At 41.0% G+C, this 21,338-nt stretch overlaps 1 protein-coding gene across 4 annotated transcripts in view; it reads right to left on the reverse strand.

The window, feature by feature from the left end:
- CNTN6 (contactin 6) overlaps nucleotides 1-21,338 on the reverse strand; it is a 130,338-nt gene that overhangs the window by 80,398 nt on the left and 28,602 nt on the right. The gene's annotated exons all lie outside the window — the stretch shown is intronic.

Below are 21,338 nucleotides of genomic sequence, written 5' to 3' on the forward strand. Positions count from 1 at the left end.
ATATCAGGCTGTGATATTGGAGTCAAAAGTACTTAAAGAGGTTTTAGTTAGTCACAATAAATATTGAAATGTTTATCCACCGTCTCATCCAGAGGAGGAGAAAAAAAGCACGATTCACATTCAATCAGCTTAATTTCCAGCCAGATCTTTCTCCCTGTTCTTTCCTGTTGTCCAGCTCTGGTTGGCTTCAGATTCAGCTCCTTCTGAGGTTTCTGCCCAGCTGGAAATGCAAAGTAACACAACCTGAGAGCAACTTAGGCTGGCCCAGCCCCAGGCTCAGGGTGTGTATAGATAACTCAGGGGAACAATATTATAAACCAGCAGACTTTTATCCCTTTCCTACCACAGATCTTCCTTCCTATTCTGACTTTTTGCAAGGTGGAGTTTTAATTACCATTACTCAAACGGATCAGTAATATCAGAGAAATTTGGTTTGGTGAACCTGAGAGTGTCCTGTATCAACATTCTCCGTTTGAAGAGGGAGATTTTAGGTTTGTCTGGGCCAAACTCAAGAGGATTCATTGCTCCAGGACCAGAAAAGGACAGATCTGTTGGACTGACAGCTCCAAAGTCTGCAGGATTTGCAGTTTCTGTGACCATTTCTCTTGCCATGACCTTTTGTTGAGCTGTGGATGTTTGGGTGATGTTTTGTGGAGCTGAGCTCCTCGCTCAGAGGTGATGAGCCCTTGGGGGTATAGAACAATTTAGGTCTTGCATTGGAGAATCCCAAATTTGTGGTGAAGATTGGGAAGGTGAGGAGGCCCTGGCACAGGATTCCAGAGAAGCTGTGGCTGCCCCATCCATGGAAGTGTCCAAGGCCAGGTTGGATGGGGTTTGGAGCAACCTGGGCTAGTGGAAGGTGTCCCTGCCCATGGAACTGGCCCCTCCCAACCCAAACCATTCCATGATTCTACATGTACTATATCAGTGAATCCTCATGGAAGATCACAAGGATAAGGAGACCGGAATAACAGTAAGATCCCAGCTCTAAAAAGCTTCTAAATGCAAAACTGCTGTAATTCATATAAGCAAACCAGATAAGGAGGAATTTATCCAGGCTATTAAGTTCCAGGAAGGCTGTAAATTCTAGGGGTAGTGAGTTTCTAATGAATCTTTCTTAATGTGCCTTAGATAGAGCTTCATATCTGATCCAAAACATTAATATGACTTTATGGGCCAAAGCTGACACCTGATTAAGAGGCCTCTTTTAAATCAGCTGGATAGTAAAACACCTGTCAATTCTAACAAAAAAGATGGGACAGGTGAGTTGGACACTTCCTACTCCTCGTGACAGCAGAAAAATTATGAAAAATCCAAATTCCTTCAAAATCTGTTTAATTTTCTTCGCAGCTGAAGTCATTGGTAATTTTTAATTGGAAGAGGGGGAGTTTATAGGGTCCATGGCATGGATATCCCATGAATATCCCTGCAGATAACACTGGGGCTTTTGACTGAATCTTGTCAAGAGCAGAACAGGATGATTGTTTCCCTCATCAAAGGCCTGGACCATGGAGCTCAAGGACTTTAAAAGGAGCATGAGAGATGCAAAAGGAGAGGCAGTGGATGAGACACTGAGTAAAGTAACAGAAGACAGCTCAAGGAATCAGATATTAAGGCTGAAAGAGAAATGGGAAAAGAAGCAGCAGAAAAAGGCCACAAAAGTGTTCTGTGAAAAGGAAAACAACTTGTCAGTGGAACAGGCAGCAGGAGACAGGCTCCCCTCCTCTCCCTCTCACTGCCAACCAGCTCAGAGACTGAAGCAGGAGACACACAGAGAAAGGGAGATTAGATGATATAGGTTTGAGCAGAAGCAACCTAAAACCTGTAGGATTTCCCCAAAGGGCCTTGGGCTTTGCTGTGTTTTCTCCCTGCAGACATTGATGTGCAGAGCTCCAGAGCCACGGGGCTCCTTTCAAGTTGCAGCTTCTGTTGGAAGAGTCAAATTGGCTGTGGTGGTGAAATTCCACATTGTCTCTGTTATCAGGCACCAAACCCAGGGAGACACCTCTCTGCCTGTGATGTGGGGAGAGGGGGAGGCACTGGGGAGGTGCAGGGGTTGAAGTCCTGGCACTGCTGAAGTCAGAGAAACTCAGTAATGAATTGGGGTTTGGTGCTCAAGCCCAGGGTTTCTCTAGGAAATGGTATAAAGGGACAGCCAGCAGTGCAAGGCCCCCCTTTCAGAGAATCAGAGAACCATTAAAGCTGGAAAATACCTCTAAATCATCAAATCCAACCCTCCACTGCATTCACAAGTCCTCAAGTTCCACATCCACATGGTTTTTGAACACTTCCAACGATGGTGACTCCACCTCTGCCCAGGGAAACCTGTTCCAATCCTTTCCAACCCTTTGCAGGGAGAAATTTCTCCTAATATCTAATCTAAACCTCCCTTGGTGCAATTTAAGACCATTTCATTTGGACCTCAGCCGGCTGATGGTACCTCTTCCTTTAGATTTGAAAAATAAGAAGACCAGAAATATTTAGGACTCTTCCAGCCCTGGTAAACGACACAGAAATTTTAAATGTTTTCACTGAAAAAGGTTCTGTATCCTCTTGGTTTTATTCCTTGAGAAATTAGTCAGATATCCCAATATTTTTTCCTGTTATTCAAACAGAATCTGTGTGTGGTGCAGGTTCTGTGGCAAACAACCTGCTCAGGTTATGAACTGACTGCACAATTTCCTGAAGTGCTTGAATTCTAAAACAAACAATAAAACTATAAAATATGACTTTAATTACTTACATAACCAGCCATTGTCAGACTATAGCATATAAAATTAGGGTGTAATATATCACAGGTAATAATTAAGGAAGTATTATGCAAAAACCCACCACATTCTTGAGAATTATGAGCCTTTTTCAATTAAATATGTGGAGTGACAAAAGATTTTGTCAAAATCTGATGCTTCCAACATATTTTAACTGTTCTATTATGATAAGCACTATTGCTTCAATACTTTCTGTGAATATAATTGGGTATCAGGGAATTTATCACCCATCTAACAGATACACACATTCTAATTCCAAAATAATTAATGAGAGATCTCTAAATGCCAAAATGTGATGTTTCTCTTAATATCACCCTGAATTCAACAATCAGACTCTTAATTCAGATTTCCACAATACTCTGTTGGATACAAACCCCCAAGTATTCCCTGACGATTCCAGAGCAGGAGCTGGAGTTGCAGAGAAGGAAAATTGCTCCTAATGGGTTTGGAGAGCATTCAGTGGAGCTGCACTGATTTCCACCAGAGATGAGCACAGATTTATGAACAATTCATTCTGGGGATGTGTGTAAAGCTACTACAGCCTGAATCAGGACAGGGGCTATAAATGTGTCATCTGTATTAACAATGTAATAATTTATTTTAAAATAAACAAACATGTGAGTAACAATGTTCCAATTTCTAATACCTGACTTTCTTTTGGCTTTATGACAAGATTTTCTGATGGTTTTGTCCTAGTGTGCAGGATGTAGACAAGCTAAATAAAAGGTGAAAATCACCTTTTCATTTGTGGTTTGGTTGATGTCACAAACTTGGCCATGTCCTTCAGTTGGAGGATTTTGTGGAACAGACACCTAATTATGGAGACAAATATCCCTGAGGAAGTTGGAGGGCTGTGCCTTTCTGATGTCCAGCAATCCTGATGTGCCACTTTCTCAATGACACTTCATTAGGTTTTTGTGTTACCAGGCAAGGTGAATAAATAATAATGAACCTTTTCCAATCTACTGCACAAACATTTGGTTCCCTGTAATTTCAGTTCTAAGTGAGCCCCAGATCCAGTGAGAGACCCCCTTGGCTGCATTGTGCTGCTGTAATATTCATTTGGCACCGTTGCCAAACTGACTGAAGGCTTAATTCAATAATTTATAATACAGGAAAAAAAGGATAACAGCTATATCATTGAATTTCCTGCCACTTAAATAAATCCACCACTTTGTTTCTCTCGAATCACATTTGGTGCAAAATTGTGCTTTACTCTCTTAAAGGATGGTGATTAATGAAGGTCAGATAATTTTTGCCACTGGTGGTGTTGAGCAGCTCTGGGGTTTTGTGTGGTGACTCCAGAATTTTGGTGTGACTGTTGAGAGATGCTCTGGGGAGGGGGAGAGAGTGAAACACTGACTGGAGTAGGCACAGGACAGCCTAATAAACCACAGTCCTGCTTGTGCATAAAACAAGGCAAAAAATAAAGACATTTTGAGGTAAATTCTTCCAACCTTTAAGCTCCATTTCAGCCTCCTTTGAGTCTTTTCACTGCACCTCTTGCTTTGCAGCCCTACACTCCCATCCAGTGACTCTGGATGCAGAGGGAGACAAAAGAGAATTGCTCCATCCCCTCCTTCCTGGAGATCCTGAGGAAGTCAAGGGGAATAAAGGCTCTGTCTCTCTTTTTCCCATTTTTGTGTGTTAAAATAAACCCTCTGAGTGGTTTCAAGGAGGCTGAAATTCCTTATTCCACCTCCCCTCTTTTCCTGGGCAGCCTGAGGTGGCCGGGACAGCCAAGCCCTTTCACCTTCAAGTCCATTCCCACAAATTTTTCCCAACTTTCATGGCTCTTCTCTTCCTGCCCCATGGCAGAAAGACTTGGGGAGTGAATCTGTTGGAGAAATACTGATCAAATACAAACTAACTCACTAGAACACTTTTTTTTGGTGTGTTTTTTTTTTGTTTGTTTGTTTGGTTGGTTCGGATTGTTTTTTTCTTTTTAGTTTCCCAGTAATTTCAGTCCTCAGACACCTGATGACTGCTAAGCTTGGCTCCCAATTTAAGTAGATACAGTTTCGTGCCCCATCAATTTTGCTTTTTTTCCTTTTACCATGCAGAGACTGAGCCAAAGTGCTTTGAAATCAGTGAAAACCTTTCCTAGAATTCAGTGGATTGACTTCTACTGAAACAAAGTATAAGCAGCTGATGCTCCATTTTTTCTTAGATTTCTCTGTAGGTGAAACTCTGTAAAATGTAACATGTATTTATCTTATATTGTATATAAATATATAGTGCAAATACATTTTTACAAGCAATTACACACTCATTGTAGCTAAAGAGGGAAGAGCTCTGCTAATAATTTCTCTTTGCTCTTCCATTTATACTGACTGCAATACATTATAATTGATGGTCTAAATGTATTAGTGTTGGAGAACTGTGCAAATTCCATGTACAGCAGCTCCTGGCAGCTGCATCATTGTCAGGCAGGTTTTCAGTAGCAAAGATTCAACCCCTCTGGAATAAAAAAAGATACAATGGGAAAAAGGCTGCCTTGGAAATAGTTTGAATATACCAAAGGAAATGATGATTCCCGTTGTTTCCACACTTCCTAATTCCCATTTCTGTTCAACAGGAATCACGTAATGTGAAGTGGTGTCTTGTTTTTTGCAGCATTATGAGTCCCAGGCCTTGGAGAAAAACAATCACCATTACAGGGACTATAATGCAGGTGGGTGTTTAAGCTCTGTGTTATTTAAATTTTAGTTATTTATTTTGGATAACTGGAACAAAAAGGCTCCTTCAAGGTGCTTATTTTTTGCACTAAGGCTTAAATAAAAGCAGTGAATAAAATAGTCAGGAAGAACACACCACCAGAAATTATTTTATATGTAGATAAAAAGATTCATATTCCAGACTAACACTCGGAAATAATTGAGATCATGAAGATAATAGAAAAACATGTGAACACCATTTATTTTTGTAATCCAAAAATTACTCCTCCAACAACAACAAAAAAAAATCCTCAGGACACAGAAAGATCTGATCTAGAAATTTCAGGCTGCCACCTCCTTCTTGCTTTTTTGGATGATTGATAACTTGGGAAGAAAATCTTGGAAAATAAATCATCTTAAGCAGTGATCCAGGCAAGATTAAAAAGGTCTTTATTTTCTTACACGTAATTGAAGAGGAATGCCAGGGGTATTTATAACATTTTAAACCTAAGGCAGGTCCTGATTTAAATTAGATTATTCAGGCAGGATATTATCAAAATATTTATTGTCTTGGCTGCCTGATTTACATACATTTGTCATCACGGTATTGACATCCATTTAATAGATTGAAACTAAATTTAGAACTTCAATTTAAAGGGAAAAAAATGGTCTTTCTTAACCAAAAATTAGATGTAGTCTACTGCAAAATTGACTGTTGGCCAGTGAAAATCCACCCTTGGTGGGATGGAGATCAGACCTGGTGGGGCTGTTTGGATGAGATGAACTTTCCTGTCCAGCAGCACCTGCAGATCTGCCTCACTCTTGGAATATTTCTGTTTAATTATTATTTCAGCATCTTGGCAAAAAAAAAAAATAAAAATCACAACTATCATAAGCAGCAGAAAGAAAATAGTGATTTAAACAGCAAGATCTGGTTGGGATTTCATGGAATGTGGCTTTACCTTTGGACACCTGCTGCATTTCAGAAAACAGGGAGGTACAAAAGCTCCCCAGAAAGGGCATCATCACCCTGTGTTGTGGAAAATATTAAGCAAGCAAAATATAATTAACGTTGGATATTCTGTTATTGTGTCTGGCACTGAGAGCTCCCAGGCCCTTTAAAAATAACCAGAATAAAGGGAGATGAATGGAAGTGAACTCTGCTGAACATCATGGATGAAGATCTGCTTTATTGCTGGCAATTAAGCAGGGAAAGTCAAAACACGAGCTATCATTATCACTCATTGATTAAAACCCAGTTAGAACATTGCAATCCCCACTAACCCACTGCTTTCTGCATTTCAGCACAATATTTCAGCAATAATTAGGAACACAGTGTAAACCATCAGCCTTAATGTTCCCAAATAAAATTGCCAAAGCAAATGATTATAGATCAGCCAAAAGCCTCTATTTGAAACCATCATCTTTTGTGGCTGTTCAATATCTTCCTGATGATCTGTTTTTTTTTTCCCCCCTCAGCAAACACAAATGAAGTTAAAGTCCTTCCAGTAATGGCATCCTAAAATTTAGCAGGAGCCACAAACATGACTTGGTAAACACTTATTTTTTGAGGAAAAAAAAAAACTGCTGGCAATTGAGTTGCTCAGGCAATTTTTGGTGTCTAGTCTCTCTCTTTTAAAGGATCTAATATCAACATTTCTGATGTACAGCAAGCTGGGAAAGTCTCACTGTCAAAATTACTGTGCTTTTCTATTCAAGTAAAAATGACCTTTATCTGATGCAATCTCTAAAAAAAAAAAATAAAAAAAAAAAAAATAAAAAAAATGACAGCATAAACAGCAAAACAAAACCCAGCTGGCAGGAGGGAAAAATGTTAAGGCTGCACTGAAATTCTGCCTTGGAGCAGAGGTGGGAAGGGAAGGGAAGGGAAGGGAAGGGAAGGGAAGGGAAGGGAAGGGAAGGGAAGGGAAGGGAAGGGAACTGGGAAACAGGGGCATGGAAAATGGAAAAGCTGCTGGTACCTCAACAGTCTGGAAAAACCAGGGAATATTGGAAAAGTGGATTATCCCTTCAGGGCAGTCCCTTCCCCTCCTGGTGTCGATGCCTGACACCATTTCAGTGCTAAACAGAAACGGCAACAGCTCAAACTACAGGGATTTAGGGTGTCCCTGTTAATCCCTGCTGAGGCTCTCACTCCATGGAAGAGCCTGTGGAGTGTGGGATGACAGGACACTGCGGGGAACCTTCTGTGGTTTGTGCTCTTGTATCTCCTGTGCATGTTTCCAGAGGGAAAACACAACCAGAAAGGCTTTTATAACCAATTTCCATGACTCTACTCTCTGTTCCATGGCCTGTGCCAGTTTAGCTACTTCCCCACCTCTTTAGCTCATTCCTTTTACCTCATCACCTTCTTCCCTGCTCCTTTTTTATCTCTACTTTCACTATTTATTGTAACCTGGCAATTTTAAGAAACAGGAATGATTTATCAATTAAAAAAAACTTCTATTTTCACGCAGAACTTAAAAGTTGCCATTTCCAGTCCTGCCTTTACCTCTGATATCATCAAAATTCTTTTGCAAACCCATTTTGTCCAGCTGGGATTTACAGTGATCCCTCTGTGCTGCTGTATTTAATGCTTAGGGCACACTTTGGTTTCTACCCTTTATTTCACTTCAACTTCCTGATTTTTAAGAAGCTCCAACAAATGAATCTAAGCATTATGCCTTTTCCCCACCAGGAAATCTTCAGGAAGGACATGAGTGAAGGTAGAAGGTTTAGGACCTCTCAGTCCATCATGTTCTCTGTGATTTTGTGGAATTTTACTGCTTGGGCTGGAAACAGAAATAGGATGAGGCAATCTCCATTTGAAACAGCCTGATGGGAGCTTTAGCACTGGGCCAATAATGAAATGCAGGGAAAACATTTCATATCTATTACTTTGGGGTAATTTTTCTCTAATCCAAAAATCCCAGAAACGCTGTAATTCTGCAGAAATCTTGCATACTTGGATGGCATATTTTTCCCAGCTCTAGTAGGAACTGATAACAGGCTGCTGAATTACTGCTTAATAAACCACTAAATGAGTGCCATCCAAGATAAGGGGGCATTAAATGACGGCTATTCAGGGAAAAAGGAGAATTGCAGAGAGAAATGCAAGAGGACTCTCTGCATAAGGGGAAATTGGATTAGGTGTCTCATCTGTGCCACTGGTGAAATTCAAACCGAAGCAGATTTGACAAAAAAAAATAAAAAAAATAAAAAAGGGAAGTGTTTTGATCCTGTGATGTGGCAAAGGAAGGAGGACACTCGATGCAGGAGCTTGAGCTGGGGTAGAGATGGTTTAATTGTGGGGGAAATGTGAGCAGATAAATGTAATACATGCAAAGAGACAACAAAAAAAATGCAAAGGCAAAACACAAAAAGCTAAAATAATGTAAAGATGATATTACAACTAAAAATAAATAAGAAGAGATGGAGGTGGTGAAAAATTTCATGTTGTAAAGACAAAAGGCCGAGTGTTACTTGAATTCAGGCTCTTGGTCATTGAATCATGGAATGGTTTGGGTGGGAAGGGACCTTCAAGATCTTGTTTTGCTTCTTGCCATGGGCAGGGACACCTTCCCACTATCCCAGGTTGTTCCAAGCCCTGCCCAGCCTAGTCTTGGGCACTCCCAGGGATGGGACAGCCCCTGATCTCAGTGGGATTTCGGTGTTTAAGTCCCTGTCCTTCCCTGGGGATCCTGAGCACCCCAGTGGAAAGGCACCCCAGAGGGCAGGCACCCCAGAGGGCTGAGGCACTGCTTTGCTCCAGCCCATCCATCACAGCCTGGTGCCATCCATCTCCAGGAAAGCTCATCCCAGAAGGCTGGGAACAGATTTGCTTGACTTGTAGTAGTTGGGAAATTGTCTCCTGGTGACTGATGTTGCCGTGCCCGTGTGGAGCATCACCAGCAGAGTTATGACAAACCTGCTGAAGGCCATATTTCTGGGAATGACATAATCAATGATAGATGCTGCTCTAATTCAGGCAGGTTTAGGCTGCAGAGTTTTAAAGGAAAGAAAGCAGGATATTACATGTTCCCTCTCCTCAATAATTGTATCCGACTGAATTTACAACACGTCTTCCTTCAACACATTTATTTTCTTCATGTTTGTGTTTTCCCACCTCTAATATCTTGAAAAATATACAGATACTTAAGTAAAATTTCAGGGCAATACAACATATTGTTGTTTTATTATTTTGATTTGCAAACAATGACCACTTTTGGACTCGCAAAAATGTTCTTGTCTCAACTTCTCCCTGTAAATTATGTATATGCACAAGAGAGCATTTTGCACATAGACTGGGACATAAATATTGATTCAGATGAGGTTTCCTTAAAATTTAAATGAATTTCTGTTGATTTTTCCAATCATAGGGTTTAGGTTTTTTATTCCAAACCATAAAACCAAGTTATTTTAAGGCACAAAACGTAAATCAGGCTGGGTTCTACTCATAGGATTTCACTCTTTCCCACACAAATGACCTTTCAGATCTGTCGAACCCAGTAATATTTTTTAAAAGTTAAGGACTTGGGCATTTGTCTGGCAAAGAATTTCAACTCAAAACTTTTAATCTGCAGCTCTCTGTCTCTGGAAGTGTAGAAATGCAGGTTTATCCAGTTCCTAAAATTGTCATTCTGTCCATCTCCAGAAATTATCAATTTAAACATTCCATCATGGAAAGTCATGAAAATAACTATGGAAGCAAAAAAGAACTTGGAATCCAGACAAACTTCACGTGGCTTCAGATTTTAGAGGGTGTGCTTATTTATGATTGGCTAGAAAAGGAAACTTCCAAGAGCAATTATTAAACCCTGTCATTTAATAACACGGAGGTTGAATAATATATGATTTAATAATATTCCCGGTCTCTAAATCTCACTGTGCACTCAGTCTAACCTGATTATTCTTGGATTCTCTGAAGAGAAGGCATTGTTGTTCCTCTTGCAAGTCAGTGGTATCACTGGCAATAAGAATTATTTCAATTTGCAGTCAGATTGGTGGGATATTAATGAGCTTTACCTTTCTTTGAGGCAAATGTGTGCAGTACATGTGCAGCACCAATTTAATTGCAGCACCACTCACACACTTTGGTGTATCATCAGCTTATCTCCTGGAGAGGCTGGGGGTTAATTGAGTGAATAAAATAAATGTAGACTAATTAAGAGATGACAAGTTATAGCTGATAAGGTCACTTGTCAGGCAAATATGAATTCAATATCTATTGCAGAAATGGTTACATTTTCTCTGGCCTAGAGCAAACTATTTGTGTTTTGCAAACCCACAAACATTTATTGGAAAGATGTAGAAAAAAACCTCTTTTATTTCTACTATATTCAGTGTAAATCAGAATAAATTTAAATAGAAACAGTAGTTGGAGGTATCATGTTATATTCTGATTTAAGTTGCATTATAACATCAGTGATTTCTGTAGTTTTAGACTAATATGACTGAAATATGAATCTGATTAATACTCAACAAGGAGTTACTAGAGATTAACCCCTGCAGTTTTGTTGTCATTGCCTGTATTGATACACATTTTTTTTCTAAGCTGTAGAAAAAAATAATAAATTATCAAGAATTATTTGGCATAAGTGCATGAAGTGAGACAATATCAGAGAATGAAGGAATTGCATCCCAGAAATCACTTTGGGATTGGAGGGAGGGCCCTTTGAGCACATGAGTCAGAGTTTGGGTAGATTTTAGTCTAAACCACAAAGTCCTTTTCCAGGGTGAGCTCAGGGCACAGTCTGTGAGATGGAGACTGGCCTGAGGGTTGGGAGGAGCAACACGAACCCCAGGCTGGCCAAGGGCACACAGCAATCCCACCAAAGACAGGCCAATTCTACAGGACAATGCCCTCTGATTTGATAACACCCTTCTGCTTCTCCAGACAATTCTCCCAAAGGATAACGAGCTTTGCATCTGCTGTAAGGAAATCTTTTGGCAAACACTGTACCCCTAGAGGAGATCAGAGCTTATAAATAACCTCCCCTTGGCTCTGCAGGGATGCTGGAGTGCCTGAATCCCTGCCTGCCCCAGAACCCAGTTCTGGAGGATGCAGCTGCTGCTGAAGCTGGGGGTGGGAGGCCCTGGCACAGGTTGCCCAGAGAAGCTGTGGCTACCCCATCCCTGGAAGTGTCCAAGGGCAGGTTGGACGGGGCTTGGAGCAACCTGGGCTGGTGGAAGGTGTCCCTGCCCAGGGCAGGGCAGAATGAGATGAGCTTTAAGGTCCTTTCCAACCCAAAACATTCCATCATTCTATGATTTCATGATAAAAGAAAGATTTTATCATAAGAGCATCCACCACCTTTTTACACTCCATTGCAGTGACTACATAAAGAATTGCACAGAAATAGTGGGTTTGATTTTCCTCCATCTGCAATATCCAGGATATGTCAGATGTCCTGCCACTGAAACAGAATCCTGCTCTTTTTGGACATGCACCAGGAAGCCCCCTGACCATTAATGTGAGTTTTCACTCCCGACTCAAGCATGACCTTTTTGTGTCTTCTGTTTGTTTGGCAGCAAAGTGAATAATATTCCCAGGCAAATAATGAAGTGATGTTGCTTCTTCGGAAAAAATATTATCCCAGGGAAGAGTGTGACAGATCTGATCTCACAGAGCTTTGTGGAGACACAGCAATTTAAAGCCACGCTGACTTTCCTCACTGATGCCTCGAATACTTGGATAACTTCAGTAATCTTTCACTTTTCCCTCAAAACCCTCCTCCTTCTGCTGTGCCCAGTTTGGAACCATCAAGTACAATTATTCTGTTTCTAAGGAGCTGCAGTGAAAGGTGAATTTGTCATTACAAATATCTTTGTCCACGAGAACTTCTCATTCCCGCCAACAGCAGCTCCCACCACGGCAAAGCTCGGGAGTCTGGATTAAAAGACCTGAGTTATAGGTAGAAATGAATGAGTTACAGGTAATTAGAGCGGGCTGAAAAGTAGGAACATGATGTTTGGAGCTAAACAATGTCACAGATAGTGCCTTAATTAGCAGCAAAAGTGATTTAGCAAAGTAATATTCTAATACTGATCCAATTGCTACAAATTATTAATAATGATAAGCGTGGAATAACCAAGATCCACTAACAGGGAGATGCAATATCTGTCAGAGGAAAACACAGTGCCCCTTTAATAATGAGATCGTAATTAGAATAGAACAATAAAGCTTGTATTAAATACCCTGGCATTATGCTGTGCAAAAGAAAAAAAAATCCTATTGCTGAAATTCTAAAAGGGTCTAAAAATCAAATATATCAAAATAAAGGCACAGAGATTATAATTAAAGTCTATAATTTTTGCCTCTCTGCAGCAAAGCTGATCTTAGGCAGTGTCCTCCCTGTGAGGACAGGGATTGTCACCTGAGTGGACTTTGCACAGACAGAGAAGGAGAGAGACACAGGAAAATAGGGACTGCAGGCCCCTCTTTGCATGAGCTCCACCTTCACCTTTAAAAGTTGCCCTCTTGTTCCCCTCTTAACTCCTGCAGAAGCCTCAGAGAGCCTTATCTCTGTTTGGATGCTAATTATGATAACTGTGCTATCAGCTCCAGCAATTAGTGACATAAATCCTGCCGTGGTACCTGTGGGGTTTTCTCTCCACTTCCTGGAACTGTGTCATTCCATGAAAAGTAAACATTGCTTTTAATTTTTAATTCTTTTTTTTAAGGGTTTAACCCCACATGAAATAATATAGAAAAGGGGTGTTCTGGAGAGTGAAAAACAAACACAAGGTAAATGAAAAGAATCCATTTGGACTATTTTTTGCTGGTTCAGGACTATGATCCTGTCTCCTGGAAAATATGATTTTGATGGTGCTTGGAGCTGACAGAGCCAAGAGTAGGAAAAGTCTAGGATGTGAATGTGAGAGCAATGAGAGAACTGCTTTACAGATGGAATAGCTGAGTCAAAGGATGGTTCAGGGCTATCTCAGATATTCCCATATACCCAGCCCCTCCTCGTGGCCCCACTAGACTAATCCATCCATATTTTTCCCAAATCACAGATCAGGATGTGTCTCAGAGCTGGCTTCCCATGTACACACCAGCAGCAATTTTAGTGGCAATCACAAGAGTTCCTCTTCCAGCCAGTGATGAAAAAACACCTCCCATCCCTAAGAGGTTTATTTTTGTAATGTAGGCACCAGAACCACAGCCTAAATCATACTGGGTGGTTTGAAATCACTCTGTGACAACCACACTTTCTGTCCAAGGCAAGTGCCAACTATAATAATAATAATATATATATAAAAAAAGGATTTTGTTTAGGAATCTTCTACTGCCAAGAGATTGGAGGAGAAAAGGAATCAGAATTTGGAACCCCCGGAGTTAAAGTGATTGTGGTGCCTCAGGAATGTCAAGTGGGTGCAAATGCAGCGAATTCCAAGAAGTTTTCAATGTTAATTCCTGCTCAACAAGAAACACACACACATAAACAGCGATCAATGGGCTCTAAATGAAAAAGAAGTAGCAAATCAATAACTAGAGACGTTTTATTTTCCAGCTTCTGCAAACAATGGGAGGGACGATCAGCCTGTGATTATGTGGAAGTGGCAGATATTGTTGCAGCTCTTAAAAGCTGGTGGGCAAGACCTTCACCCATGTTGGTGTGTGCAGAGCTGCTGGGTGGGAATGTTCCACAGCATGGAAATGCTCAACAGCATGGAAATTTGGGCTGGATTTCCACTTCTAAGGAAAGCAGATTTCATTTTATTCTTTTTATTTTTGCATTTCCAAGGTGCGTTTTCTTAAAAAAAAAAAAAAATATCCTTCTGGCTCTTGCTGCCCCCTGACATCCCTTTTCTGCTGGTGGAAAATTAAAGGCTGCAGCTGGGTTTCTCTCCATCTCATGCAGGACATGGAAGGAGATGATTTTTAAGGTCTCTCCAACCCAAACTGTTCTATGATTCCATGTCCATCATTCTCTCCATAATAAATTCTAAGGTTTCATGTATCAATTCTTTAATTGAAGCATCAGTTATGAAGATAAAATATAATGGATTTGCTTAGGAAACTCCAAGGGATTCCATGTTGTAAGCCTTTGATGGCCACAACATGTTGGATCAAAGTGGAACAGCTCTGAATGAGGGGTGTCTCAAAATCCAGCCCTGTGGCATTAATTTAACATTCCCAAACAAAATGCTCTGCTCTAATAATGATCTCTCGAACAAATGCCTTAAAAATCAGCTGAAAGGGTGAAGTGAGACATCCAACAGGCTGTTTTGGCTTCTCCCAATCCATGAATGGCACCAGGGCCAGGGAAAGCTCCCTGGGATGGGGGAGGCTGCAGCACATGCAGAGTTTCAGCTCGGTTTGTGCTTGTTTGTGACTGATCTGGAGCTTCCAAAACAGGCTCTTCCCCAAATATTTGATATGAACTGGAAAAATTATAGTCAATTTTATTTTCATGGAATCATAGAATGGTTTGGGTTGGGACCTTAAAGATCATCTCATCCCACCCTCTGCCATGGGCAGGGACACTTCCCACTGTCCCAGGTTGCTCCAAGCCTTGTCCAGCCTGGCCTTGGACACTCCCAGGGATGGGGCAAAGATGGAATAATCTGTGCCAGGGCCTCACCACCCACATAGGGAAGAATTTCTCCCCAATATCCAATCCAAACCCATTTTCTTTCTATTTAAAGTCATTACTTTAAACTACCAATTTTACTTTGAAATGCTGTGCTTCACTAAACTCTTTCAGTGATATATTATTGTGCCTTCTTAAGCTTAATTTTTTTATATTTAAATTTTCCATTGCTGGCAATAGAAAATGCTCAAAATATTTGAAGTGCTTAATCACCTGCTAATTTCAACTTCTTGGCAGTGATAATAAAGTAAAATTGAATTATCTTTGAAGCTGTTGCAAACGAAAAAAAAATAAAATAAAAAAATAACCACTTCTAAGGTACCAGGATGTTATTTTACAAAGTTAATGAGCTTTTTGTACAGGGAGATGAAATGGCTTGATATGAAACAGAAGAAAATCATGTAAAATGTAAATAATAGGAAAAAAAATTAATGTAAAGTAACTAATTGAAGAGATTAGAAAGCAATAATTACTCAAACCAGTGTAAAAACAGGTTAGGCCTTTCAGACTATAGAAGAGACTTATACACTAGAGCCATATAGAAAACATAAAGCTCTGGTAATGATTTCCATGAATTCCAGCATGCTCCACTGAACTTCAGGAACTGTAAATAACAGCTTCCTGACAGCTAAATCAATGCAAGCTCCAATTTGAAAGTGCACCCTCCAAGCAGCACCTGAGCTCTACCCTCCTTTCCACCACATGACTGGGCACTCAGGGGAGTTCAAAAAAGATGTTTTTCTTAGAGATGAAGGATAATGAGGAAGATTCTTCTCAAACATAAGTCCAGCCCATGGTAGAGAATATTAAACATGATTCCCTGTGTCCAGCAGGTGGTTTCCTTGGGAAACACAGCAGAGTTGCTCTGATGTCCACTCAGAATGAGAGCTTTGAGGTGAGTTTGTGTCTGTTTAGTGAAAAGCTTCAAATCCACTTAAATCCATTAAATATAAGGGTTGAGGTTTTCATTCAAAGCCCTAATTCCTGGCTTTTCAAAGGAAGTGATCAAACTGCCCTTGGGATCTGTGCAGGCACAGCAGTGCCACTGCTGAGCCCTTCTTGAGGTCGCTCCAGCTCGTTGCTCCTGATGCAGGTTGGCACTTCTTTATTGGGGTTATCACCATTTTTCTCATGTGCTTCATTACCAGGGTAGCTGAAACCACAAACTGGTGTGAACATCACAGAATCCCAGGATGGTTTGGGTTGGAAGGGACCTTAAAGCTCCTCTCATTCCACCCCCTGTCGTGGGCAGGGACACCTTCCACTAGCCCAGATTGCTCCAAGCTGGCCTTGGACACTTCCAGGGATGGGGCAGCCACAGCTTCTCTGGACAATAATATATCTCTCTTTGAATTGAGCAGTGAAAGAATTATCTGAAAACTCCACAGGGCTCTGCAACATCCTCCTGGTCAAGTGGGCAGCAAGTGGTAGAGCCAGAACTGCTGCCAGGCTTCCCAAGCACAGCCCTCTACCACCAGAAGATTCCTCCTTTGTGTCACCTTGCCCTGAGGTCAGAGATTCACTTTTCTCACATACTGCCTTGTTTTGTCTGGGTTTTGCCCTCGAGTTAGAAACAGTTTTTCCTTCTGATAAAAGAGAGCAAATGCAAGTACAGAAATTGCTCGTTCTCGTCCTTGAAATGAAATCCAGAGGGACCAGCTCTGTGTAAAACCTTCCAGAACTGAACAGGGACAAGCAGCTCACTCTCTGCCACTCACTCACTCACCCTCTAGTTTAAGGCAATGTTTGGGATGATATTTTCCAAATGTGATGCTGGGTGACAGATTGGACAAATACATTAATTTCCCTTCTTGTCTATGATGTCTTTTCCTCCACCTTGCACACTTTCTCTTGTCTTTTTTTATAATAATATTTTTCCTGCCAATTCCATAAGTATTAAGTCCTGTTTGTGTATCTGAGCATATGTATGAAGGTTCCTGGAATACCAGTTTTAAGCCAGGATGCTGCTGGTCCATGTCAGACATAGACAGATGATCTGTTCCCTCTAAAGGGAAAGAAAATGACATACCAGAGGAAGATGAGCATGAAGGCCACACCTGAGAGACATTCTGTCCCCACTCTCACTGCCCACACCAGCCTGTGCCAGGACCTCTGGGTGCTGGAGAAGCAGCTTCTTCTTTAAGAAACCACCTCCCTGAGACAGTGTCTTCCCTCAGCACCCCTGGATTATCCCAGCTGGGTGTGGAGGAGAGCAAAGCTGTGGTGCAATTAGCAACGTCTTTAAGAAGTCCTTCTAAGAACAGAAATCAGGTAAAGTAGCTAAATAATTTCATAGCCCATCCTGTCCATAATACACTCACAATCCCTCTTTTTGCATCTTGCCAAGGGCCCAATAATTTGTTGTCTGTGAAAGGCAGGGAAGAGCTGCTGCCTCTCTGTGGTCACCACCCCTGTCCTGCCCGTGCCAGCACTGAATTTCAGGGCATCAGGTTCTGTCCTCTGCTGGCTTTGCTGTCCCAGAGGATGGTTGTTGGTCACTGATGTTGGGAAATGAGCTGAACCTCGTGGAACCCTCCAGAATGGAAACAAAGGCTTGTCTTTAAGTGTCACTCCTCACTCTTCTGAGAAGGTCACTGCAGTGTCACCCCCCTCCTGCCAGATGCTTGCAAGTCATTTACAGAAATACAACTTTCAGGGTCATTGTTCCCCCAAATCATGAGAACTCCCGTGTTGTGTAAGGGAGACCTGATTATTGTCATTCTCTGACTAATCAGCAGATCTCTGAAAGCCTCTGGTTGTTCAGAGAACCCTGAACATTCCCAGGCTGGACTAGTTCATCTCCACAATTTGCTGTTAGAAATAGCAAAGATGTCACTTGTCTTAAAATATATGGTCTGCTGTTCCCTTCCTAAAGGTGCTGTTATGCCAACAATAAATCTGCAAAGAGACTGCAGGCAGAGAGTAGGATGTGATGTATTCAATATTCATCACTCTGTGACCCAAAGGAGGATCAGGACACTTCACATCAGGAAATTCCTCTCTCCAATTTAGCAGTTTTGAAACAATGGGCCAAAATACAACCCCGGAGGTTGCAGTTGCACCTTCAATTGATTTTAAGGCAATAAGCCCAAAGGACTGTGTAAAAAACACTGCCTCATTTCCAGAATGCAGGTCAGGCTGGCTGGCTGGGCTTTGCATATTTATGTTGTCTGTAGCTAATTTTAAGGGCCTGGTGGCATTTACCGACATTTTCCTTTTTCCTTATCTTTAACCCTAGAAAACTCATTTGCTTCCTTGATGGGGTCAGGACCCTCAGCAGTGCAAAGGACAGTTGCAAAGGCCACCTCTCTGTGCAGGTATTTATTTGAAGCCAACAGGAACCAGGTCAAAGAGGTGTCATTTCCCTCTAGGAATGGGAGGGGCACAGAAAATTTGGATAAGCTGTCCAGGAGGAAGACGAACTGCAGAAATAATCAGGTGACTCCTCCTCTTCCTGAGCAGTAAAAAGCCTTGGAGATTTGGAAGAAGGAAGAAGGGAAGCTCAGATATTCACAGTGAAGGTGATGTAAATTGGGATTTTACACATCCTGATGAGTAGGGAGCTGCCAGCAGACCTGTTTGTTACCCCAGTACCTGGAAAAGTCAAGCAGTGCCTGTGTCTCTCCATATTTAAGCTCTGCAAAACCTTTATTTCTCCTGCATTCCTAAGCTGGGTGATAGAAAAGGGTGGAAAAATGGCTTTTGCAATGTATTTATGATCATATTATTCCCTGCATTCCAGAATTGAACAGAATCCATAACCCCTCATTGACAGAGGAGAGAATGGAGGGACCAGAGAGGCAGAGATGAGGTGATGTTAGTGCAGCCTGGTGGAGAACCAGCCCTGGAACCCACACCCAAATAACAGTCTGAGGGGCATCTGAGGGATGCTTAAGACAGCAATAAAATATTAAAACTTAAAATAAAATCTTCCCCCCGGTATGATATTGTTGGCAACCCACCTTGCACAACAGCAGGAGCCAGGAGCAGCCATAGGAGGAAAACTCAAGACAGTTTTGGTGTCAAGAGGCAATTATTTGATTTTATTCAGCACTTTGGACAGGTCTGTTCATCCCAACTTCTCAAAATCCTGCCTAGATTTTTAATCCAGAAAGTGAGTGCTCTTTCTTAACATATTCCTATCAAACAATGTTTAAATTTCAGCAACAGCATCAGGAGCTGGTTTTCATATATACCCAAAGCAAGTACACAGGATTTAAAGTAATGATCTCTGAGTTTATCTTCATCAGCCTTCTTGCCTCTGGTGTTGTGCTTAGATCAGATTATCTCATTTAAATAGCAATGGGTTATGGAAATAAAAAAAGTCTAATCTGTTCCCTCACTGTGTCACTGTGAATGTTTTACTCTATTTTATTTTGTCCCCTAAGGCACTTGCAAGAAAACCCCAAAGACCCTTGTTGAGTCACATAAAAAACCTCTGCTGGAAAATAAGGGTTGGAGGGAATGTTATTTTTTCCATGTAAAGAGAATATAGAGGGTAGTTTGATTTCTGAGTGATTGAATTACCATTTTGGGGGGTAATAATACCCAGCTCTGCCTGTACAGGACGTTTAATCCTTAGATTTAAAATGAATTTATAGGTCAAAACCGTTTTCATTCTACATGTCTGGTAGAATTGAGGCAGGAACAAGGAAGAAATGACTGACCAATGTCATTTAACAACCTGAATTACCTTTCAAAGCCCAGCCCACAGAGCTGCTCTGCTCAGCATCGAGACTGGTTCCTAATTTTCCCACTCAGTTCTGTTACTCCTAAATTGATGTGAACCATCCATGTAATAAATCAAAGAAGTTTTGCCCGTAACTGCAGTTTGACTGTTGCCATCAAACATATTTCAGGATGTCATGTAGTGAAAACCAGCAGAGCTCCACTGAAATCAATGGAGTTAATTTATACCCAGGTATAAATTAACTTATCTCACTGAAGTCACTGGGAGAGTTTGCTCTTCCTTTAATTGGCAGCAAGATCAGGACAAAAGGGCCGTTGTGATCTGCCCCTGGTGCCTGGGAATATGGAATATTTAATTTTTTATCTATTTTTAAGCCTTCAAAAAACCTGAACGTGTGGCTGTAAAAGTGAGCTCCCAGGATCTTTTAACTCAGCTGGCCCAGGACACCGGGCTGGTTAAAAGATGATCCTTTAGCAAGAATGAGGAAGATGACAAAAAGTTTGAAAAATTAAAGCTTTGTGGGAAAAAAAAGCTGAAGGAACAGTCTAATTCAGAGCTACAAAACATGGGTATAAAAATATCTTGTCTATCACTGGGTTGTGCTGCTCCTCCAGTGGTTCATATTCCAGGATCACCATGGATTTCACAACCTAAAGCAATCAAGAAATTATAGAGGAATTCTTGCACCCTAAAAGATTGGTAAATTGGGAAATAAAGGGAATATTAGGGCACTAAACAGGTGTTTGTTGTGTTTAGTTCAGCAAATCTGGGCTTCAATGAGCCACTGCTTGCTTGAAATATTTTATATATTACAATAATTTAATATGAAGTCCTTACCATGTTGGTTGTTTGTTACTGAAATGGGCATCTAGTATTGATTTAACAGAAAGTCTGATCCTGAGATTTACATTTTTTATCCTGAGATTTACATTCCACATTGAGACAAAATGGCATCGAGTTTAATTTAAATTGTGTTTTAATATACTACTGAAACCTGCACTCTGCTCTGCTTCTTCATTTCAAACAGCTGCTGACTCATGCACTACATAATTAATTTAAGTATCATTTGAGGTCACTTTAATACAATTTCCTCCTAAGTACATGAGTAATATCCTGGCTATTTAGAGTTCAATACATTAATTGTAGACAAAAGTCAGTTGTCATGGTTTCTATCACAGCCAAGTGTGAGGGGTCAGTTCATCCCCAAATTCATTATAACCTCAAAGAGTTCAGTTCCCATTCTGTGCCTGTTTTCAGATGGCTCTGTAATGAGTCACATGAGTTAATCCCATTTAGATGGTTTTATGAAGCAGGATTGTCAAGTTATATGCTTTAATTGTCAAGTTATATGCTTTAATTAGAAGAAAGGTTCAAAAAAAGGAATGAACTCAGAATACCAAACCCTCAGTGTGAGCAATGCCCAGGCAGGCAGGAAAGAACATTTTACCTCACAATATGTTACCAACTGTTGATATTTTAATTAAGCACAAGGGATATTCAAGGAGGAGAAGGCAGGAGCACAATCCTGCTTCCTCCAGCCACCCTTTGTCCTCTGAATCCAACCTGAGCACTGCCAGGATGCCCAGCACTTGGATCAGGGGCAGGGTGGGTTGATGAGGGTCTA

This window comes from Manacus candei, unplaced genomic scaffold, assembly GCF_025592945.1.
Source record: "Manacus candei isolate 608988 ecotype Guabito, Panama unplaced genomic scaffold, ASM2559294v1 h1tg000025l, whole genome shotgun sequence".
NCBI lineage: Eukaryota > Metazoa > Chordata > Aves > Passeriformes > Pipridae > Manacus > Manacus candei.